The sequence below is a fragment of the Trachypithecus francoisi genome, unplaced genomic scaffold, assembly GCF_009764315.1.
Source record: "Trachypithecus francoisi isolate TF-2019V2 unplaced genomic scaffold, Tfra_2.0 Lachesis_group19, whole genome shotgun sequence".
Lineage (NCBI taxonomy): Eukaryota > Metazoa > Chordata > Mammalia > Primates > Cercopithecidae > Trachypithecus > Trachypithecus francoisi.
Window position 1 is genome coordinate 38,632,967 of NW_022681464.1, and position 25,150 is coordinate 38,658,116.

Below are 25,150 nucleotides of genomic sequence, written 5' to 3' on the forward strand. Positions count from 1 at the left end.
ATAAACATACACCCCAGAATTCCCAACAAAACAATAGCAAACGGAATCTCACAAAATACAAAAAGGATTACACATGATGACCAAGTCAGACATACTTCAGGAATGCAAGGTTGGTTTAGTATCTGAAAATCAATTAATATAATACACCATATTAATGAAACAAAGGACTAAACCCACAAGATCATCTCACAAAGAAGTAGATAATGCATTTGATAAAACCCACCAGCTATTAATGATAAAGACTGAATAAACTTGAAATAGCAGAAAACTTCTTTAATATCACAAAGGGCATCTACTAAAGACCAGCAGGAAATATCACACTTAATGGTGGAAGACTGAAGGCTTTTTCTATAAGACTGAGAGAGGGTGGGCACGGTAGCTCTTGCCTGTAATCCCAGCACTTTGAGAGACTGAGGCAGGTGGAACATGTGGTCAGAAGTTCAAGACCAGCCTGGCCAAGATGGTGAAACCCAACCCTACTAAAAATACAAAAAAATTAGCTGGGCATGGTGGCAAGTGCCTGTAATCCTAGCTACTCAGGAGGCTGAGGCAGAGAATTGCTTGAACTGGGGAGGCGGAGGTTGTAGTGAGCTGAGATTGCACTTCAGCCTGGGTGACAGAGCGAGACTCCATCTCGAGAGAAAAAAAAAAGACTGAGAGCAAGGCAAGGATAACTGTTCTTGTCACTTCATTTCAGCATCATTATTGGAGTTTCTAGCCAGTACAAACAGTCAAGAAACAAGAACAAAAATTGTGCACAATACCCAATGTATTCAAACCTGACCAATGAAATCTGGACACTGGACAATAAGTCTTGGCTTTGTCATTAACTATTTGAAAGACTTTGAAAAAAATGACTTTAAACTCTTGGGATTGTTTTCTAATCTGTAAAATGAGAGAGCTCAAAATTTCTATGAAGCTATAATAATGGGAGCTTCAGTTTACAGTGAATTTCTTGATGATATTGATCATTATTGGCCAAAATTATTTACAGACTATTTTTATTTACAGACTCAAGGTCTAACTCAAAGCCACTTTCTGCCTGAAGCTCTCCCTAATGCCTGCACTCCAAATGAGTCTCTTCTTTGTCTACCCTCTCATGGTTGCTTTCTTGCACATCTATTATAAGCTTAACATGGATTATACTGAAGTCAGTTCTGCATGTTCATCTTAACCTGGAGATATGAAATTCTCAAGGGTAGGAATCACATGTCCTCCATAACATCCAGCATGAGCGTCATGCATAGTTGGATTAGTCATGCATATGACTCATGCATATGTCTCATCCAGCATAAGCGTCATGCATAGTAGGATTGCAGATGCCCGACTTTCCTTCCTTTGTTCCAGATATTTGCATTGCCAGCCAGCGTCCTTTCTCAAATTTTACACCTTTTGCAACAACACAGTTTTCTTTAAACATTAATTTTCCTTCTGTTTCTTAGGAGTGTAACTTCATAAAGGGATCCATTTCACCAACCAACATGCCCCATCTGAAGAGCTGTTTATACACAGGGACAAATTCTAAAGTTTAAAACACAAATTAAAGGAACAAATTCCTATAGACCCCTTCTATATTCTTGTTCTTTCTCCATAAAGGTTTGACATGGGGGCATAAATGTCAGCATTATTTCTGGGAGACATTGCTATTGTGAAGAGCTGTAGACTTTCATATCTCCTAGAAGCTCAGGGTTCAGGGTAGGGTGAAAGGGAGTTGAGAGAATAATCATGTGGATTCAGTTGATGCTGCAACTTATTGTTTGCTCCATCTATATTGCTCTGCCAAAACAAACAAACAACAAACAAAAAAAAAAAACAACTTGATTTGGTTGGGGATTTCTGAATGTTCAACACTGTTCAAAAGCCACAGTCTCACTATGTGCAAAGCCAAATGCTAGAAGATGGGATAACCCATTTTAGTTATCAAGTTGGCTTTATCCAAAATGAAGGTGTTGTCCTTTCCATAATAATTCATCAGATGTAGAGACTGTCAACATAAAATGCAATTCTTTCAGTGTGCCAAATATGTTTATCTATCATATTTAGACTCTTGTGGCACTTGGAACTCAAACGTTCTTTCCTCATTTATCAAGGCTGTGCAACATTAGACTTAAAGCGATACAAAATGAATGCCGACTATGCATGACGCTTGTGCTGGATGTTATGGAGGACACGTGATTCCTGCCCTTGAGAATTTCACATCTCCAGGTTAAGATGAACATGCAGAACTGACTTCAGTATAATCCATGTTAAGCTTATAACGATGTGCAAGAAAGCAACCATGAGAGGGTAGACAAAGAAGAGACTCATTTGGAGTGCAGGCATTAGGGAGAGCTTCAGACAGAAAGTGGCCTTGAGTTAGACCCTGAGTGGTGAGATGGTCATCAGGTAAAAGTCAGTGAGACACAGTCATTCCAGATCCAGGGAGCTGCAAGGGCAAAAGCCTGGAGGCAGAGGTACAGGCAGCGGCGGGGATGCCAGACACTCCGGTTGCCGGCATATCCAGGGCTGAGCCCGTTCCGGTCAGAGGCCTATTGAAGTGTGGTGTCATGCTCTGCTGGTGAGTTTCTTCATCAAGACATGGCCTTCCCGAGGGCAGCGACCATGGCTGGCATCATGGGAATACATCAATGTATTCCCCAATGCCAGCACAGTGTCCGACATGTATTAGGCCTCCTTATACGTTTTTTTTTTCTTTGAGACGGAGTCTTGCTCTGTTGCCTAGGCTGGAGTGCAGTGGCCGGATCTCAGCTCACTGCAAGCTCCGCCTCCCGGGTTCACGCTATTCTCCTGCCTCAGCCTCCTGAGTAGCTGGGACTACAGGCGCCCGCCAACTCGCCTGGCTAGTTTTTTAGTAGAGACGGGGTTTCACCGTGTTAGCCAGGATGGTCTCGATCTCCTGACCTCGTGATCCGCCCGTCTCGGCCTCCCAAAGTGCTGGGATTACAGGCTTGAGCCACCGCGCCCGGCCCTCCTTATACGTTTGTTATGTAAGTGTGTGTGGGGCAGGGGTGGTACGTTGTGAAGCCTGGCCAAGACATTGTGACAAGATGCCCAGTGAGACTGCGATGAGGGCCTGAAGAAAATCAGGGAACTGTGGAAGGAAGACAGGAGGAGCAGGAGGAGTGGTATAGGGCCAATCCAAGAAGTAGTAGTTGAAAGGACAGATCTGCTGAGCTCTGCTCCTGGGTGACAGGAGGCAAGTGATGACACCTTTTACCTGGTATCTAGAGTGCAGTCAGGCCCAGGGGACTTAGTTTCTTTTTTTGGGAGCGGTAAGGAAATAATCTATCTTAATACTTCAATGTTCCTAGCAGAGTTTTATTGCCAGCTGGCTGGGGATACAGCAGGCAGTGCAGAAAGAAATGTTTCCAAAGCATGCCGGGCAGGAGTTTTGGGCTACGGCCTGCTTTCGTGATTGCAGGAGGTCTGTGTGAGAACGCAGTGCATACACATTTGGGCAAATCACTGTCCAGAACTGAACAGCAACTAAAGCTAAGTGGGGCACCTCCTCCTTCTGGTCCAGGGCTGCCAGTTTTATAAAAACAATACTTATGCATTGCCTCAAAATAACTCCTGCAATTACCTTAGCTTAATTTCCATTTGCGTAGGACCAAATTGATCACCACATCAATTACAACAATCCAGAGAAAAATGTGATTTTCTGTAGGGGGTGGTTCCCTTTAGCATAAATAGTTTTACAGCGGAAAGTCTGTGCTGGTGGATTCGGCTCTTCAATTTGTTGAACCTTGGTTCATGAGTCTCAGTTTTGGTTGGGCCCATGGCACTGTGCAAGCCACAGCTTCCTCTTGAAAACAGAGCTAACAATATCCGCCTTATGGAATTGTGTGAATTTACTGCATAATAAACATCTGTCTGTCTCTCTGTCTTTCTCGTGCTCCCCCTTCACTGTGGCAAAATACACATAATATAAAATCCACTGAATTCACCATTTTAGGGGTACAGTTCAGTGGCATTAAGGATACTCACATTTTTGCACATCCACTGCCACTGTCCATCTCCAAAAGTTTTTTCCTATCCCAAACTGAAACCCTGTACCCATTAGACACTAACTCCCCATTTCTCTCCCTCCTCCTTTGCAACCAACATTCTACTTTTTGTATCTATGAATTTGGTCACTCTAGGTACCTCATAGAAGTGGAATCATACAAAATTTGTCCTTTTGTGACTGTCTCATATTTCTCTTGGCATAATGTCTTCAAGGTTCATCCACATTGTCGCGTGTGACAGGATTTCCTTCCTTCAAGGCTGAATCATACTCTCTTGAATGTGATTTGGTTTATCCATTCAGCCATAGATGAACACTTGGGCTGCTTCCACCTTTTGGTTATTGTGAGTAATGCTGTGATGAGTATGAGTGTAGAAATATCTGTTTCAGTCCCTGTTTTCTTTTCTTTTTTTTTTATAAGACGGAGTCTCACACTGTTGCCCAGGCTGGAGTACAGTGGTGTGATTTTGGCTCACTGCAACCTCTGCCTCCCAGGTTTGAGCTATTTTCCTGCTTCAGCCTCCTGAGTAGCTGGGATTATAGGCACGTGCCACCACGCTGGGCTAATTTTTGTATTTTTAGTAGAGATAGGGTTTCACCACGTTGGCTAGGCTGGTCTCGAACTCCTGACCTCGTGATCTGCCCACCTCAGCCTCCCAAAGTGCTAGGATTACAGGCATGAGCCACTGTGCCTGGCCTCAGTCCCCGTTTTCAATTTTTTCAGGTGTATACCCAGAAGTAGGACTCTCTCTTTAACAGAAGAACTTAATCTTTTCTATTTCTTTTCTCAGTAATTTTGCTACCAACATTTGGGGACCAACATAATAAAAACAAACCATCGTTTCCCTCACCCTGAGAAGGCACTTTGCTGATACTTCAGTGCCGGTTTTAAGGATGTTAAATAACATAGTAGTACTTCAAGGACTATTATGGCCATGGCTGAAAATAGAAAAATGATAGTTCTATTAGTTGGTGAAAAACAGTAATAGAATTAAAACTCAATATAATATCATTGAGAATTCATCGTATTGCCAAGATTAAGGCATCCAGAAAAACAATTTCTTAAGCAGTTAGAGAAAGACTGTTGACAACAGCATCAGTTTATGAACCAGCAAGAAAAGAAATAACTTTATCACTAAGGAAGATGTAATGACAGTTTAAATTGTACCAGGCAGTAAAAAGCCCTCAGTGCTAATTCTCAGGAAGGGATGGAAGTAGTGACCTCCATGCTGCTTCGAGCGGAATGCAATGTGTTTCTTTCAACTTCGAGGGCAGATGTACTTACACAGATATAAGCTGACACTGACAAATCAGAGCAGTCAAAGCTAGTGTAAAAGTATTTTGATAGATTTTTTTTTCACAAATTGCTTCATATTCTGACTTCACTTTAGGAATTACAAGAGCAAGTAAAGAGAGACTCTTACATCATTATTTTAATGTTGGTTTTCTTCTAATCTCTATTGTCAAATGCTCTATGTCTATCTAAACTCACCGTCAGCTTGCCGAAAGGTCACAAAAAACGTATTCCTTCTATGTAATGGCCTTCAGTGGTTCTGAAAACAACAATCATGTATCTGCCAAGCCTTCCTTTCTTTAGGTGACATGATCCTCTATTCCTCTTATGTCAGCATTCCCAGGCTCTCCATAATCTTGATGACTCTTTTCTAAAGTCAGCTAAATTGTGAATTTCTCTTTGACAACAAGGCACCCCGAATGATACTCCACCTGTCAAGTGTGGCTGCCAAGTGAGGAATACAGAATGGCCATTATCATCCACATTCTGCAGGAAATCCTACTGGGATGCAGCCTGGGAAAGCTTTGGATTGCATGCTGTGATGGTTACTAGTGAGTGTCAACTTGATGGGATTGAAGGGTGCAAAGTATTGTTTCTGGGTGTGTCTGTGAGGATGTTACCAAAGGAGATTCACATTGGAGTCCGTGGACTGGGAAAGGCAGACCCACCCTTAATCTGGGTGGGCACCATCTGATCAGCTGCCGGCACAGCCAGAATAAAAGCAGAGAGAAGAACGTGGTAAGACTAGACTGGCTTAGTCTTCCAGCCTGTATCTTTCTCCTGTGCGGGATGCTTCCTGCCCTTGAACATCGGACTCCACGTTCTTCATCCTGGGACTCTTGGGCCTTCAACCACAGACTGAAGGCTGCACTGTTGGCTTCCCTACTTTTAAGATTTGGGGGTTGGACTGTCTTCCTTGCTCCTCAGCGTGCAGACAGTTTGTTGTGGGACTTTACCTTGCGATCATGTGAGTCAGTACTCTTTAATAAACTCCCCTGCATATATACATCTATCCTATTAGTTCTGTCCCTCTAGAGAACCCTGACTTATACACATGGCCTATAATCTCATTTTTGACTTCTGGCAATCTCTTTTTGGGTGACTTTTAGATCTTCTTTATATCAAATGATGTTAAATCATCCCAAATTTTGATACTTTGCTTCAGTTAAAGGGAAATGAAAGGCCTATCCTTTTTTTATTTTTTATTGTTTTTTTGAGATGGAGTTTCGCTCTTGTTGCCCAGGCTGGAGTGCAATGGCGTGATCTCATCTCAGTGCAGCCTCCACCGCCCAGGTACAAGCAGTTCTCCTGTCTCAGCCTCCCAAGTAGCTCAGATTACAGGCATGCGCCACCACGCTTTTTTTTTGTATTTAGTACAGATGGGGTTTCACCACATTAGTCAGGGTGGTTGCGAACTACTGACCTCAGGTGATTCACCTGTCTTGGCTTCTCAAAGTGCTGGGATCACAGGCGTGCAGCACTGCACCTGACCTATCCTGTCATTCGTATGCAATACATGCATATATCACCTATTCTTGCCAGCTATGTGTAGCAGCAAATGTGATGAGGAAAGCAAAAACAACAAAACCACAATTTACTGAGTGTGTTACATGGCCCTATGTATTTAAGTGCTTTACCTACAGTGTCTTATTTATCATACCAGTATTAAGGATTATTATAACAATTATGAAGTATTATCATACCTAATTTATAATGAAGAAGCTGAAGCTGACAAATTTGTAAACTCAAAATTGAAAGCTGGTTCTAACTTCTATAGTCTTAACCATCCTGTACCTTCCCATAAGCATGTCATCTATATCCTTACCCAAACACTAGCAAATTATTCACAAGGACTGGGCAAATCAGTAATCTCCTTTGGTGACAACAGTGATCAGTGAGTTGGCTCAGTCCATTAATAATGCAGCCTGTACTGAAAAGCCGATTAACCAACTACATATGTTCCTATTACCCAGGCCTCCTGTTTGTTTGTTTTTTCTGCAAGGTAATTGTGATCTACTGTTCCAAATGCTATCCTAAGTACAGTTACATTCCTCTGATACATCTCTCTCAGTTAAGACAAAGAGGGAAATACGGGTAGTTCTATATACCCCTTGTTAATATATCTATGCTGTTTTCCTATTTTCTACATCACCCCAAACCATCTATTTTAAAGTTGATTTTAGAATTTTGCAAGACTCATATGAAGGTAAGTACTTGCAGTCTTAAAAAATCTTCCTTTAGGAAAGCGAGATGTCATTTACTCTTTTCCTGGTACATTCCTCATGGTTCCTAAAATATCACCAATAGTAATTCTGCAATCATATCTGAGTTCCTTCAGATGGAAACAAAATTTTCATGGCTTTATATGACTTCTTATCTGCGGCAGTTATCTGGTTTTGGTTCTAGGTTGAGCTTATGTAAGTGGTGTCAACTTTGTCAGCTTGGAATTGGGCAGGGGATGAGAATCAGGGGCCATAGGGAAGAAGAGGGGTGAGAAAAGCAACCTTAGTAGATGCCAGAGGTATAGTTGAGTCTGGGCACAGCCTCAATTTTGTTTGTGTGCATGGCTGTGTTTGTTGTATCTGTTCATGTAGGTGGTGGATGAACATTCCCTGGCTGCTTTGGAAGGCTCAGAATCTCCATGCACACTTGCAAACTTTTTTTTTTTTGAGACCGAGTCTCGCTCTGTCGCCAGGCTGGAGTGCAGTGGCGCAATCTCGGCTCACTGCAAGCTCCGCCTCCCAGGTTCACGCCATTCTCCTGCCTCAACCTCCCGAGTAGCTGGGACTACAGGCGCCCGCCACCATGCCCGACTAAATTTTGGATTTTTAGTAGAGACGGGGTTTCACTGTGTTAGCCAGGATGGTCTCCATCTGACCTCGTGATCCGCCCGCCTCGGTCTCTCAAAGTGCTGGGATTACAGGCGTGAGCCACTGCGCCTGGCCCCACATTTGCGCACTTTTAAGATTGTTACACTTCATTTAAACTGGTAAAATGATGATGTCATTAGATTCTGATAAATTATAATACCTACAGCTACCCTTAACAATCTGTACAAAGAGATATACTCGGGTGTGGTGACTCATGCTTGTAATCCCAGCACTTTGGGAGGCCGAGGCAGGTGGATCACCTGAGGTCAGGAGTTTGAGACCAGCCTGGCCAACATGGTGAAACCTCATCTCTAGTAAAAATACAAAAAAATTAGCCAGGCGTGGTGACCGGTGCCTGTAATCACAGCTACTCGGGAGGCTGGGATAGGAGAACTGCTTGAATCTGGGAGGCAGAGGTTGCAGTGAGCTGAGATCACGCCATTGCACTCCAGCCTGGGCAACAAGAGCAAAACTCTGTCTCAAAAGGAAAAAAAGCAAAGAGATACACTAAAAAACACTACAAATAAAAATAGAGTCCTGAAAAAATTAAGTATCACATTGGAAGGTGGGAAAAAGAAAACAGGAAAACAATAGACAAAATAAACGGAAAACAAAATAAAAAATGGCAGACGTAAGCCCTAACATGTCAATAATTGTGTTAAATGTAAATAGCCTACATACATTAATTAAAAGGCAGAGATTTTCAGAGTGATTAAAAAAATGTCTATAAGAAACTCACTTCAAATATAACAATGTAGGCAAGTTGAAAGCAAAAGGATGGAAAATTTATATCCTGCAAACATTAATTAAAGGAAAATAGGAGTTACTCTATTAGTATCAGATAAAGTACACTACAAAGTAAAAAAAGTCAGAGATAGGGAAGTACATTATATAATGATATATCATAGGTTAATTCATCAGGAAGAAATAGCAATCTTCAATGTTTATGCAGCAAACAACAGCATGTTTATGCTAAAAAAATATTGAATGAAAAAACTGATAGAACTTAAAGGAGAAATAGAAAAATTCACAATTATAGTTGGAGACCGCAGTTACTACCTCCCAACAATTGACAGAACTAGACGGAAAGTCAGCAAGGATAGAGAAGAAGTCAACAACTCCATAAACCAATAGAATCAAACAGACATTAGAGAACACTATCCAAGAACAGCGGAATACTCATTCTTTCCAAGTGCCCATGGAATATATACCAAGATAGTCCATATTTGGGGCCATAAAAAAAAACTCAACAAACTTGAAAGGACTGAAATATACATAGTGTGTTCTACAACCACAATGGAATCAAATGAAAAATCAGTAACAGAAAGATAACAAGATCATCTTTAAACATGTGGAAATTAAACAACGCAAAGCTTAATAAGCCATAGATAAAAGAGGAAATCTCAAGGGAAATAAACAAATACGCTGAACTGGAGGAAAAGTAAAACAAGCATACTAAAAGTTTTGAGGCACAGCTAAAGCAGTGTTGAGAGGGAAATGTATAGCACTAAATGTATATGTTAGAAAAGAAGAAAAGTCTCAAATCAATAATCAACCTTTTCCTGATGAACCTAAAAAAAGGTCAGAATAAACTCAAAACAAGCAGAAAAACAATCTAAAAGATCAATTAAATATTTGATAAGAATCAAAGTTCTTCTTTGAAAAGGTCAATAGAATTGACAATCTTTTCACAAGCCTGACAAAGAATAAAAGAGAAAAGATACTAATGACCAATATTAGGAATGAAATGGAAAATCACTAGAGATTCTGCAGGTATAAAGGGATACTATGAGCAACTGTACACTCGTAAACTTGGCAATTTAGATGGAATGAACCAATTACTTGTAAAACAAAAATTACCACAATTCACCTAATTTTAAACAGATAATAGACATGTAATTCTTAAGGATATTGGATTTGTAATTTAAAAGTTCCTCAAAAAGAAAGCTCCAGGTCCAGATGGTTTCACAGGAGGATGTCATCAACTTCTAAAGAAAAACCAAAACCAATTATACACAATCTTTTCCAGAAAATAGAAGAGAAGTGAACATTCCCATTATAAAATGACTTTTTATAAAGCTAGTATTACCCTAATATCAAAAGCAGAAAAAGACAGTACAAAAAAAGAAAACTATAGATCTCATGAATAAAGACACAAATCATCTTATCAAAACATTGGCAAATATAATTCAGTAATATATATAAAGAATCATACACCATGACCAAGTGGAATTTACTTCACTTGGATGGGATATTCCACTTTCAGAAATGCAAGGCCTATTCCATATCTGAACATCAGTGTAATCTATTAATACCATATTAAGAGGCTAAGGAAAAAAACGATATGACCCTATCAACTGATGCAGAAAATGCATGTGACAAAATTCAATGCTCATTCATGATTAAAAGTCTAAGAAAAATAGAAATAAGAGGGAATATCTTCAATTTGATAAGGAACATCTAAAAAGATCTACAGCTAATGACATACTTAAAGAAAGACAGAATGTTTTCCCCCTAAGATCATGAACAAGACACAGATTTCCACTCTTATCATGCTTATTCAAACGTTCTGGAAATTCTAGCCAGTATAGCAAGGAAATAAAAGGCATAGAGTTGGAAAGGAACCTAGTTCTCCTAGGCTCAAAACCACCACTTAGTTCAAAACTGTCCCTGTTTTGTCTTGTCATCTGTTTGCAGATGACATTATTGCCTACAAAGGAAATCCCAAGAACTTAACAAAAAAACTTCTGGAACTAAGTGAATTCAGCAAAGTCACAGGATACAAGGCTAATATACAAAAATCAGTTGTATTTCTCTATGTAGTCATGAACAGCTGGACACAGAGATTAAAAATCCAATAACATCTACAATTGCTTAGAAAATAAAATACTTAAGCGTAAATCTAACAAAATATGTTCAGGTCTGGTGAGCTGAAAAGTATATGACACTGATGAAATAAATAAAAGACGATTTTAATAAATGGAGACACATATCATGTTTATGAGTTGTATAACATGAGTTGTATCATGTTTATGACATTTCTACTAAAAATAGTAGAAATGTCAATTCTCCCCCAAATGGATATGCAGGTTTAATGCAATTCTTGTCAAAATCTCATAAAGATTTTTGTAGATATAGCCAAGGTTTTTAAAAAATTTATATGGAAAGTCAAAGGAACAAGAATAGCTAAAACAATTTTGAAAAAGGAGAATGAAGTGGGAGGAGTCACTCTATTCAAAGACTTACAATAATCTAGACTGTGTGGTATTGGTGAAAGGGTAGGCACATAGATCAATGAAACAGAATGGAGAATCAAGAAACAGACCCCATAAACCTCCCTAACTGATTACTGACAAAAGTGCAAAAGCAATTCAATAGGGGAAAGATGGCCTTTTTAATAAATGGTGCTGGAGCAATTGGACATCCACAGGCAAAAAGACATGAGTTTCACACCTTATGCAAACTTAAAATTGATCAATGGCTTAAATGTAAAATATGAAACTATAAAACTTTTAAAAAATTGAAGAAAATCTCTGGGATTCTAAGCTAGGCAAAGAGTTCTTAGAATTGACCTAAAAGAATGATTCATAAAGTGAAAACCTGATAAATTAGATTTAATCGGAATTAAAAACTTCAGCTCTGTGAAACACCCGATTAAGAAGATGAAAAGATAAGCTAGAAACTGGATGAAGATATTTGAAAATCACATATCTGACAAAGGATTAGTATCTAATATAAATAAAGTACTTTCAAAACCCAACAGTAAAAAACAAGCAATCCAATTAGATAATGGGCAAAACTCATGAAGAAACATTTCACAGATAAACCCAGGAGAAGAGTTCAACATCACTAGTCATTAAGGAAATGATAATTAAATCCACAATAAGATAGTACTCCACTCCTACTATAATGACTACAACAAAACATAATGATAACAGCAAATGTTGGTGAGGATCCAACGAAAAGGGATCAGTCACACATTACTGGTAGAAATGTAAAATGGTACAACCACTTTGTAAAACAGTTTGATGGTTTGTCTAAAACCTGAATATGCAACTACTATATGACCCAAGAATTATACTCCTGGGAATCTGTCTTAGAGAAATGAAGCCTCTGTTCACTCAGAAACCTTTACAGGAATGGTTACAGCAGCTTTATATATAATCGCCCCAAACTGCATACAACCAGGATATCCTTCAAGGAATGAATGATTAAACTGTAGTACATCCATGAAATACTTCTCAGCAAGAGCCTGGATGAATTTCCAGAGAACTGTGCTGAATGAAGAAAGCCAATCTTAGGTTACATACTGTATGATTCCATTCATGTAAAATGACAGATTTACAGAAACGGAGAACAGACTGGTGACTGCGAGGGGTAAAGAAAGTGGTGGGGTTGGGAGGGAAGTGGGTGTGGCTATAAAAGGGCAACATGAGGGACCCTTGCAGTGATGGAAATGTTTGTATCTTGACTGTCAATGTCGATATCCTCTTTGTGATATTGTTCTACAGTTTTTTGAAATGTTACCATGGTGGCTGGGGGGGAAACTGGGTATAACGTGCATGAGATCTCTCTGTACTATTTTTACAACTACATGTTAATCAACAAGTATCTCAAAATAATTTTAATCTCAAAATTTTAATTAAAAAAAGAATCCCATCTTCAGACAATGAATGAGTTAGGATGCAGGAAAAACTAATAGTGTGGTCCACCTAGCTCAAAGCTGGACATTGGAACTCAGTTTGTGCCTAACCAAGTAGAACCAAGTTAGTCTCCAAATTTTTAAACGTCTGCCATGATGAACCAGGGTCTGTGTGTGTGGCAGTGAGAAAAGCACAGTTGAAGAACGTACTCTTGGGTGGACTTGGGACCTGGCTGGAGACAGGCACTACTATGTATAAGGCCTGCATCTTCCATTTTCCCTGGCCTGATAGGTCAGTGCCGTCACTGTGGGAGAGGGAAGGAAGGCAGGAGAAGGGAGGTGGTGGAATTTTCCTCTTATTCTTCTCTGAATCTGTAGAAATTCAGGTAGCTCTTAATGACCAGACATATGTCCTGAACGTTGTCCCTGCCTTACCCCCACCTCCCTGGCTACTGCAAACTCCTGATAGTCACCCTGCTGCCATAATTAAGGCAAAAAAGACTGGAGGTGGCCATAGGAAAAGGCATTTAAAATATGTTTTGATATGCCATGAAACAAACATGAATGCCCATTCATTTCTTATGCTTTACATGGGCTTTAGCGGTAGAAAGGCAACAGTTCTGAAATTTATACTTAGAGAAAATAACCATTCATTCATCTGAACAAAAACATAAAAGTTTTCCAGGAAATGTGAAGAATCACTAACCTCACAGATTCTGAACAGAAAGTATAATTGCATACGCTATAAGGCAGAAACATATTTGAAAGCATTTGTGAGTGAAATGGAAACATGCCCCATCAATCCATTATCACCAGAATCACATAGTATTTAAATGACCACATGTACTCTGACTAAATCAATTAGGTACAAGGACAAATAATTAGTACTGTTGGTAGTCAAACGCTTTTCCAGATAGGTGCTTAGGTGTTGGAAAGATGACTTCTACCCACTTTTATTACCTTTATGCCATGGTAAATTATAGTAATTTCTTACGCCTTGGGTGAGAGAATGGAAAGATAATATTCCCCGTATTGAGGATGGTTTAACTTTTCTATAGAGAAGCACCGAACAGTCACTGACATGTAAAAAGGGATAATAGCTTTCTGGTCAAAATGTACTCTGTTATGCTAGCAAATATTTGACATATTCTGTTGTGGAAACTCCCAAGCTTCCAAGATTCCGATAAGGAACGTGTATGAAACACGAGCTCAGTGATGCAAGGAGATTAGACAATAAATAAACAAAGCTTCCCTTTCACAAGCCGCGGTCCCATAGCTGAGACTCCGCTCGTGTTCTTCCCTCTTCTAACCCTTGGATCTTGTTCTTCCCTTCCTCTTTTCTGGGTCTTTATTAATTGGGCTTTGTGTCTCTTGTAATGAAAAAGGCACTTATGCTCCGTCCTACTCCTTCCTGCGCCCCCATGGAAGGATGAGGGGGACAATGGCGTGGGTCCAAGGGAGCAGAGAGTGCGTTTGTGTTTCCATGGAGACGCGCTCGGCCGGGGGACGGCTGGCGGCGTCAGTCCCGGGGAAGACCGGCAGGGGGTGGTCTAGGCTGAGGACTGCGCAGGACCGCCAGGGCAGGACGTGCAGTGGGTATTGCAGGACTTACATAATGCAACTTTCCAAGCCAGGGTGCCTTCTAGGAAATTCTCAGCGATTTGCTCATTCAAGGTTTTAAAAGTTTGCCGTTGGCGACTTAATAAAAGAATCAAAGGATGTTAGGGGCCTGGAGTGCTGTTATCTTCTTTCAAAGGCTCTCCTTCAACAGATAAAAAATTAAGGCTCAGAGCAGCTCTGGGTCTAACTAGCTAGTTAGTGGCAGAGCTGACGCTGGAACTGAGGTCTACTAACGGCCCGCCCTGGCTCTTAAAAAAAAATCCACATGGTCACTGCCAGCTTTTATTTACAACATAAATTTCTAATGCTGAAAGAACATTCTCTCCTCTCCCGGCCCTTTCTGACTTCGCATTTCTGTGGCTTAAGCTGCAAGTGGTGAAGCTTATTTCGGGAACAGAAGCACAAATTTAAAATACAATAGAATTATGAATAGATTGCAATATTTGACTATTTTGTAACAACTATAGACTCTGATGGTAAAAACAGTTAAAAACTCTTTTTTTCTTTCTCTCTTTCTCTCTCTGTTTCTTTCTTTCTCTCTACTCCCTCCCTCCCTCCTTCCTTTCTCTTTCTTTTCTTTCCTTTCCTTCTTTCCTAGAGTTCTTAATGAGCTCCTTGTGTGTTCTTTCTTTGTTGTCTAGTGTAGCTGCCCGTTGTCTTTTAATATATTTAGGAATAAGGAGTCTTTGTGAGTTACACATTCATGTGATAGTTTTGGGAATTTTATTAATAATATTATTATATCCTCAATTTCTGAGTCCCACCCCAGAACAATTAATTTAGGCTCTAAGGATGTTTTTAAAAGCAGGCTATTCAAAATGTGGTTCTTAGACCAGTGGCATTGGCGCCTCCGGGAGCTTGTTAGGAATGCAGAATTGCAGGCCCCACTTCAGACCCCCAGAATCAGCATCTGCGTTGTCGCAGGACTTCCAGGGGATTTTTAAGTGCACTAAATTTTGAAAAGACCAACGCTAAGCCCCCGCCAACTCCAGTGAACATTTGGCAGAGGGCCTCACCTCTTCAGCATGGTGTTGAACGGGGCCCCTGGTCCTTACCTTGCTGTTCCTGTCCATAATTAACTTGGCAGAGCCCATTTCAAAGAAGAGAACATTTTTACTTGTGCTTTAAGATAAGGCTGAAAGAATACTGGAATGAAGGAGTTCTTAATGAGCTCCTTGTGTACTCTTAGATGGGGCTTTAAATTTTTTTTTTTTAATGTGAAAGGGCACTATTGATATACAAGGAACTCGTGGGAACTGAAAAAAGGAAACCAGTTTCTAGGTGGGCTCTGTTGCCTGTATTGGACTCAGTCACTGATAACACACTCATAAACTGACACACACATAACCTCTGTTGGGCTCTCAGGATATAAGAATATTCGGTAATAAACTAATATTAGCAGATAATTTATCTTTTTTGTTTTGTTTTATTATACTACCGAGCATAACACAGTGTTTTGTATATAGCAGGTGACTAACTATTGTTGGCAGCAAGAACAGTAGATAAGTATTTACGGAAGGACCACTGCGCAAAAAGTACCCTCTAGGAACAAAATGTTTTCCTAATTTGTTAGAATAGTTAATATTTTATTGCTATTAGTGCAAGAACTGAGCAATTGGGATTGATGATTTCGGTTATCTGGTTTGCTTTTGGATAAGATGACTGTTGATCCCCTAGTGCTGAAAACAAGAAGTGGCAGAACAAGTTCTGGTGTACTTAACAATAGTGTTCATAAATAACTTCCTGCCCCACTGATAAAAACATCTAGCTAAATTCATTTTTAACTGATAGCTAAATGCTGTTTCTTTTTAACAGATTTTTTATGCTACATATTTGTAAATCTATTTCACTGTGTTCTGGGAGCACGAAAGACTGGTGCTAGATTAATTTAAGCATATTATAGAGGGAAATGGATAGAAACTTTCTGCCAATATTTCCACGTAGTCTGACAGTCAGATGTTAGAAGTATTCAATTGCCAAGTTAAAAAGTAACAGGAAGAATCAAAAAATATTTTTCTGTGATTGGGAATCCAAGTTGGGAAATGAGACTTCTTTGCCTTGTCTTCTACTTTCAAATTGGGGTGCTCACCTCCCCCAGCAATACCCAGCAGCTGCCGCCTCACCTCCTTCCTCTTACTTATTAGGAATAATTTTCAGCTGCTGTCTGAGGGATGGTCTGCTGCAGTTGCCAACTTCTGGGTATAGGCGGCATCCTTAAGCTGTTCCAATAACTCAGTGCCAAAAAGTTCCTCTTGGTGAGTGCCAGGATACAAAAAACTGAGATTTCCTGTTAAGGACTTAGCAAAATCCTGATCAAGTTCAACCTGGGTCTGCCAGGTACCCAAAGCCTTTTCTCGTTAGTGACAAGGTAATTCATGAGGAAGAATGTGTCATGGTTCGTGACAGCAGGACTTGTGGTAACTGTGGAGTCTTAGAGGCAGGGGTGCTGAGAAGTCGTTATGGTGTGAGTATTATATAGGGCATGATAGATGGATGGACTATGAGTGATGCCCTTTCTTCTCTTGTTTAGGAGAGTCTGTGTCTCAGATGTCTGAGGGGTTCTGTTGCAGATGGCAGGAGCTATGTCATGGAAAAGTGACATACTCGTCCTGCTGAAAGCGCTGGCTTGCTCACCGCCGCTTTGCCTCTTGCTCCTGGAGGTGATGCCTCTTATGAAAGGGGCTGGTGGGAGATAGTGGTGGTGGGCCCAGTCGTTCCATTCTGGTTATTTGGCCTAATTTCTTAAAAACACGGTTTTACTGAAATATAACATAAACGCAAGAGGACGCAGTCAGGTCATAAGTTTACAGTGTTGTGGCTCAGAAACCAATACCCCAAAATATGGAGCTTGGACATGCTGAACTGAATAAGCCTCTCAAGTCTCTCTGAGCTCCCAATCCCCGTCTCTCATCCTGGGTCTCTCTGAAAACATAGAATGAAGTTGTTCTCTGAAGTTCCCTCATCTGCCTAAAGTCTGGACCTGCCGAAGAAAACAATTACCCCCTTCCTCCCACCACCTCCCACATCCCCTGCCTACAGTCCCTTTCCTGCGTTTTCATTAACTGAACTCATATCGCAGGAAGAAAGACTGAAGTCTGTCCACGTAAAGAAAGTCACATCTGGACAGACTTTTTTCACAAACCACTGTCCACTCTGCAGGCCCCACAGGCTTTGTCTCAGGTCACTGTGTGTTCTTCAAGCCCATTGAACTCTCCTAAAAAACATTTAGTACCTCCCTAAAATAATACACACTTCCCATCTTTCTTTTTCCTTAAGGAAGGTATGTAAGCATCTGGATCCCACTGGGTTATTTTGTAGTAATTCTCCTTCCATTCCATTCCCCTGTGTTATGCACATCGATAAGGTTTGGCTTTGTGTCCCCACCCAAATCTCATGTCAAACTGTCATCCTCACATGTTGGAAGAAGGGCCTGGTGGGAGGTGACTGAATCATGGGGACAAACTTCCCTCTGGTCATTTTCTTGATAGAGTTCTCAAGAGATCTGCTTGTCTGAATGTGTGTAGCACTTCCCCCTTCATTCTTTCTTCCTTCTGCTCCAGCCATGTAGGACGTGCCTGCTTCCCCTTCCCCTTCCACCATGATTGTAAGTTTCCTGAGGCCTCCCCAGGCATGCTTCTTGTACAACCTGTAAAACCATAAGTCAATTAAGCCTCTTTTCTTTATACATTACCCTGTGTCAGGTAGTTCTTTACAGCAATGTGAGAACAAACTAATACATTAAAATAAATTTGTGTGCCATTTCTTCTATTAATCTGTCTTTTAAAAGTTGATTTTCAGTCAACCTTCAGAGCGTGAAGGGGAAGTTTCCTCTTGGCCCCTACAACAGCTTGAAAAATTGTCACAAAGTGAATGCACCCATGGGTCAACTTTCAGTCCAGAAAGTGAACATTAGTTGTATCCCAAAGTCTCACTGCCAAACACTACCTCCTTTTCCCTTCCCAGAGATAAACACGACCCCGGCTTCTGATACCATAGATTCGTTTGGTCTGCTTTTCAACTTGAGATAAGTGATATCTAGATCTAATAAATGGTAAAGGCGCACCTTGAACTCACGTCCTTGGAATTCAGAACGAACGCCCACGTCACTGTACATTCTGCCAAGACACTCAGCCCTCAAGAACTATCAGCTTCTGTGAGTTTCCCACCCCTATCCGGCACAGGATTGATGAGCAGAGAAATGACCAGTGAGCAGCCCGAGAGAAAAGACGGGGAAGATGGTAAGTTTGTGCATTCCATATAGGGGATCACCAGCTTCTGAGTAACAGATTGTGTGCACTGAATGGAAAACAGCATTCAGAAAGGGACTACAGATCCTCAGAAATCTAGAAGAGGATATGTCGCTAATTTTAGAGGAAACATTAACTTTGGCTTTTAAAGGTTACTAGTCTCATAACCATCATCTGGAGCTCTCTGTCTCCAGGGAAAGTAGTGCTAGAAATCAGGAGGAGTGTATTTTTCTGTGTTTGTATGACCCCAATGAAATGAATCCTCGGAAAGTAGTCAGTCTCTTCTGTTTTTTCATCTTCCATGCTGCATGGGACCTCCATCTAGATCCAAGAAACTGGCCTCTTGGAGGGACAAACTCACGTTTAACCTTTAACATGGGACCAGTTCTTGGCTTCCTTGCTCAGGGAGCATGACCACTCTTGGTGCTGTGCCGACTCTCCGTTATAACCAGAAAGTGAAGATGCTTTTTCTCTTCACCCCCTGCCTTCCCCGAGCCAGTGCCAGCCCATTTCTTTAGGGACATCACACTATCTCTCTAAGCCTGAAAGTGATAAAGAGGAAATTATGTAACATTTGCTCAGTTGCTATTTCAAAAAAAAAAAAAAAAAAAATTCAAAGAGATCCCTGGGAAAATAATTTCATTTAATTAATTAATTAATTAATTAATTAATTAATTTTGAGACAAGTTCGCACTCTGTCACCCAGGCTGGAATGCAATGGCCCAATCACGGCTCACTGCAGCCTCGACCTCCCGGCTCAAGCTATCCTTCCACCTCAGCCTCATGAGCAGCTGGGATCACAAGTGTGGCCACCATGGCTGGTTAATTTTTTAAATTTGCTTTGTAGAGATAGGGTCTCACTCTGTTGCCCAGGCCGGTCTCAAACCATCCTCCTGCCTCAGCCTCCCAAAATGTTGGGATTATAGGTGTGAGCTTCTGCACCTGGTCAGAAAATTATGTTTTATATTTATTCTGGAAAATTATTTTATACATGCTTATAAAAGCAAATTTTCAAGGACCTATACATTAAGAAAACCTTACATGTAAACAATAGTTCAGTTTCCTTTTAAACACCCATTCATAAGTACGGCTGGGGTGTTTTGGCAGAGAGTGAGGAAAGGGCTTAGATGAATATTCAGAAGGAAATTCAGAAATACCCCCGGGACAAGAAACGTCATGATAAAATGCATCCTTCACAAGGAGAGGCATTTCAACACCAGCCCGTGTGAATCAAGTGACCATTTCAGGGAAGAAACTGAATATGTTAGAGACAAAAAAAAGTGTAGATAATTTTATAAAAGTGGAGGTGGTGGAAGAATACGCAGATGTGGCTGGAGAGAAGGGAGAGATGGGTTATATAAGTTTATATCTTAAAATAAATTTCTTAGAGCTCTGTATGTTATTATTTCATATTGAGAATAAGGGAAGCAAAGCAATTCTAAGCCTTTTTACTTGGAATTTTTCATACAATATTATTATGATCATCTCCTCTTGAAAAAACAAAAGAGAGGTAAATGTCATTCCAAGGGCATTTGGGGTAGAGAGCATGTTTCCATTCTGAAAGGGGTTCCAAATCAGTGATAACTTTGGGTCAGCAAGACAAGAAAAATGTTTTGCATTTTGATATTAAATACTGTTTCTTTGAGTACAATAAAATAATTGAACTAATAGGAATTGGCCCCCTGGCCTCTCAGACATTAAGAGAAAAGGCTGACCAGAAACAAGTTCTTTAGATCTAAAGTCAGAGTCCTGGGTGGGGGGTCCTTTTCTGAGCTGGGTGGATGTGTAGTGTGTGTGTGTTTATAGAACTCAAATGGAATGAATCCTTCTTAAGGAAGTAGGCTCTCACATCTGTTCTTTCATTTTTATTTCTTTTTTAACAGCCCTTTACTTTGTGTTCTCGTCAGTGAGACTTACTCTAGAAGAATTTCTGATTAAAGACATATCTTTAAGGGAAAAATTTAATTGCACACATTACAGCCTTGAACTAATTACTTTTTTGGGTGCAGGTAAAAAGCAGGTCAAGGCCAGGTGTGGTGGCTCATACCTGTATTCCCAGCACTTTGAGAGGCAGAGGCAGGTGAATCACCTGAGGTCAGGGGTTCGAGATCAGCCTGGCCAACATGGTGAAACCCTGACTCTATTACAAATACAAAAATTAGCTGGGCATGGTGGCGGGCGCTTGTAATCCCAGCTACTTGGGAGGCTGAGGCAGGAGAATCTCTTGAACCCAGGAGGTGGAGGTTACAGTGAGCCAAAATTGCGCCATTGCACTCCAACCTAGATGACAAGAACAAGAGTCCATCTTTTTTTTTTTTTTTTAAAGCAAGTCATGTCTCTCATTTTAGCTGATATAAGAAAGAGAAGACTTTTGATGGAAGGATCTAGGTTAGTAATAAAAACAGGTTTCTCAATAGTATGGGCTGTATAGGCAGGTTTTTCAGGGCTGCTGGGGATCTCTCACTAGAAGGCCCAGGTACAGAGACCTGTGCACAGCAGTGGCATGTGGGGATAGATTCAAACTCCTTGGGATGTGCCAGAGTGGATGACTTTGGAGCCAGATCACTCCATTTGTGAACCAGAAAGGTTAGGCATGGATGTAGGAAAGAGGAACAAATGATCATTATGTTCTAAGGATAAATATTCCCTGGGAGAGCTGGCTGGGAAGCAAATGGATAAGCAGAGTGGACGAGGACCTGATAGAAAGGGAGATCCTGCCCTGGAGACATAGTGTGGCTCAGGGTCCTCTCTCCATGACCCCACCCAGTCCTGTAGCCTTATAAGTCACGTGGCATTTATACAGGGAATTGCAGAGGCATGCAAAACCCAGTCTATCCCAATCTGATCTCACCCTCCATATCATATTACTCTGACTAGGTCATCCCCCCACGACCCAGGCCCAAATACCACTGTTCCTTTTCTTACCCACCCACAGCTGGTGAGTGAGCAAGTTTTCCAAATGTAGCTCCCAAATTTCTGTCTGTGTTGTCCTCCCTCCTTCTGTCCTGATGTCAGAGCCTGGATTCTGGTAGAGTTCTCCTGTTCTATCTCCCTTTATCTCTCTGCATGGAAGGATTAATCCTTAAAAAGCAATGCCACCAGTTTTTGTTGTTGGTGTTGTTGTTGTTTTAGAAACAGGGTCTTGCCATGTTGCCCAGGCTGGTCTTGAACTCCTGAGCTCAAGTGATCCTCCCACTTCAGCCTCCCAAAGTGCTGGGATTACAGGTGTGAGCCACCATGCCTGGCCCAGCAATCAATTTTTTCCCCAAAACTCCAAAACCTTCAGTGGTTTCCGTTGCCTACCAAATTAAGCCCAAACCTATAGTAATCCATCCAAGCTCTCTTGGATCAGATGTGAACACTCTCTAAGGATACAGGTGATGCTACACTGCTGTGCACAAGACAGACGACACCTGATTGTCCTCCAACGGGTCTGCCTCATTGCTTTGTTCAGGCTGCCCCATTGTTTTGATCTCCTCTATCTTTGCATGACAATATTCTATCTATTATTTAAGATCCATCCATGTATTATCTAAATCCCATCTCCTTCAGGAAGCTTTCTTGCTCTGATGCAAAGAAAAGGAAGCCGCCTCTTTCCCTTTTCAACATCTTCAAAGGGCTACTATATAGAGTGGTCAGTGCACCCTTTCTTTTCCTTTCTTTTCCTTTTCCTTCCTTCATTCTTCCGTTCCCTTCCCTTCCCTTCCGTTCCCTTCCCTTCCCTTTCCGAGAGACAGAGTGTTGCTCTGTCGCCCACAATGGAGTGCAGTGGTGTGATGTCGGCTTACTGCAACCTCCGCCTCCCGGGTTCAAGCGATTCTCCTGCTTCAGCTTTCCAAGTAGCTGGGACTATAGGCGCACGCCAACATGTCCAGCTAATTTTTGTATTTTTTAGTAGAGATGGGATTTCACTACATGTTGGCCAGGCTGGTCTTGAACTCTTGACCTCAAGTGATCCACCTGCCTCGGCCTCCCAAAGTGCTGGGATTACAGGCATGAGCCACCACTCCTGGCCTGTTACTCTTTCACAGACAACCCCACAGGCTTAAAAAATATTTTAAATGACAAAATATAGACATGCTCATATAGAAAATGTAATAACTGTCATGTGTAAAAAATAAAGGTATCCTTTCTCCACATTTTAGTTATTTAAAGATAAGTTAAGATCATGTATCTGTATTTATTCCTCATTGCTACTGTAACAAATCACCACAAGCTTAGTGGATTAAAACAACATTACTTTATTATGTTACATTCCTGGAGGTCAGAAATATGAAATGGGTCTCATTGGCTGAAATCAAGGTGTCAACAGTGCGGTGTCCCTTTCTGGAGGTTCTAGGGGAGAAGCTCTTTCCTTGCCTTTTCCAGCTTTTAGAGGCCTCCTGTATTCCTAGATGTGTGGCCTCTTCCGCTATATGCAAAGCCAGCAGTGGTTGGCTGGGTCTGTCCAGGTGTCCCCCCTCCAACACTAACTCTTCTGCCTCCCTTTTCACTTGGAAGGCTGCTTGTGATTATCCAACTGGATCATTCAGGATAATCTCCCTATTTTAAAGTCAGTTGTTTAGCAACCTTAATTCCAACTGCAATCTTAATTCTTCCTTACCGTGTAACATATTCACAGGTTCTGGCATTAAGATGTGGATAGCTTTGCAGACTATTATTCTGTCTGCCGCAAGATCCTTCCATGTATTTATCCTACTTTATAATATCAATATCAATATGGAAAAGGATTTATTTATAGATGTTTTAGAGAGAGGGTCATGCTATACGTTGCCCAGCAGGAGTGCAGTGGTGCAGTCTTAGCTCACTGCAACCTCAAGTTCCTGGGCTCAAGTGATTCTCCCACTTCAGTCTCCCAAGTAGCTAGGACTACAGACATGTACCACTATGCCTAGCTAATTAAAAAAAAATTTTTTTAAACATGTTTTGTAGAGATGTGGTCAATATTGCTATGCTTCCCAGGCTGCTCTTGAACTCCTGGGCTTAAGTGACCCTCCTGCCTTGGCCTCTCAAAGTGCTGGGATTGCAGGCATGAGCCACTCTCCGCGGCCCAATATTTATTTTTAAATATGTGATTGCTAAAGGTGTGAGATACCAGACATATGATATTATGTATCTTGCTTTTTAATAGATAATTTATCTTGTACATTTTTATGTCAGTTCATTCAGAGGCCTTCATTATTTTTAGCGGTTATACAGTGTCTCATAACATGAATATTTCATGGTTTACTTAATATTTTCCTACTAATGGAAAGAAATTGTAGCAGCTTTCAATTTTTTTTTTTTTCCTTTTTTTTTGAGATGGAGTCTTGCTCTTGTTGTCCAGGCTGGAGTGTAGTGGCGCAATCCTGGCTCACTGCAACCTCCACCATCCTGGGTTCAAGCTGTTCTCCTGCCTCAGCCTCCCGAGTAGTTGGAACTGTAGGCACCTGCCACCACGTCAGCTAATTTTTTTTGTATTTTTAGTAGAGACGGGGTTTCACCATGTTGGCCAGGCTGTTCTCAAGTTCCTGACCTTGTGACCTGCCCGTCTCGGCCTCTCAAAGTGCTGAGATTACAGGCATGAGCCAGCAGCTTTCAATTTTTTACCTTTTGTGTATGTGCTTGTGTCCTTAGATAAGACTGTCTACAGCAGAGACACCCATAAGTGGACCTGCTGGGAGCAAAGGATAATTTATATTTTGACCTATATTTACATATTATATACCATTAAATAAAGTAGAAATTTTAAAAACATATTGCTGTTCAAATTCTTGTAAATTCAATGAGTTCAGATCTTTTCTTGATTGATTCAACTACTTCTCATCTAGGTACAAGGTACACACCACTACATCTGATTAAACATGCTTGATTTGATTAAAACACAGCTATCCTTGTTGTTGTTATTGCTGTTTATTTGTTTGTTTAAAAACCCTACAGGAGATTCTATGTATTCCAAGCTGTTCCCAATGACCATCTTGGTTTGGAGACAGAAGGAAAGCCTCAGTGATCATTAAAGTTCACTTTTGCTCCAAGATTTTTTTTTGAGACAGAGCCTTGCTCTGTTGCCCAGGCTGGAGTGCAGTGGTACAGTCTCATCTCACTGCGACCTCCGTCTTCTGGGTTCAAGCAATTGTCCTGCCTCAGCTTCTAGAGTAGCTGGGATTACAGGTACGTGCCACAATGCCCAGCTAATTGTTGTATTTTTAGTAGAGATGGGGTTTCACCATGTTTGTCAGGCTGGTCTCGAACTCCTGACCTCAAGTGATCTGCCCGCCTTGGCCTCTCAAAGTGTTGGGATTACAGGCATGAGCCACCGCGCCCGGCCTTGGTCCAAGATTTAAAGTATGAAGCATTCGGCACAAAACAAAGACTAATCATGCGAAGAGAGACTTTGCAGGTGCTGATGACGTGTAAATCAGAAGAGCTCAGGGAGACTCCAAATCCCTTTAGAATAGCCCTAGTTTTTCTGGGTGGGGGAAAGAAAAGTCA

The 25,150-nt window shown here is 41.0% G+C and overlaps 1 protein-coding gene across 1 annotated transcript in view; it reads right to left on the minus strand.

Annotated features, from left to right (window-relative positions):
• The window catches only part of DLGAP1 (DLG associated protein 1), a 971,691-nt gene that overhangs the window by 260,800 nt on the left and 685,741 nt on the right, over positions 1-25,150 (minus strand).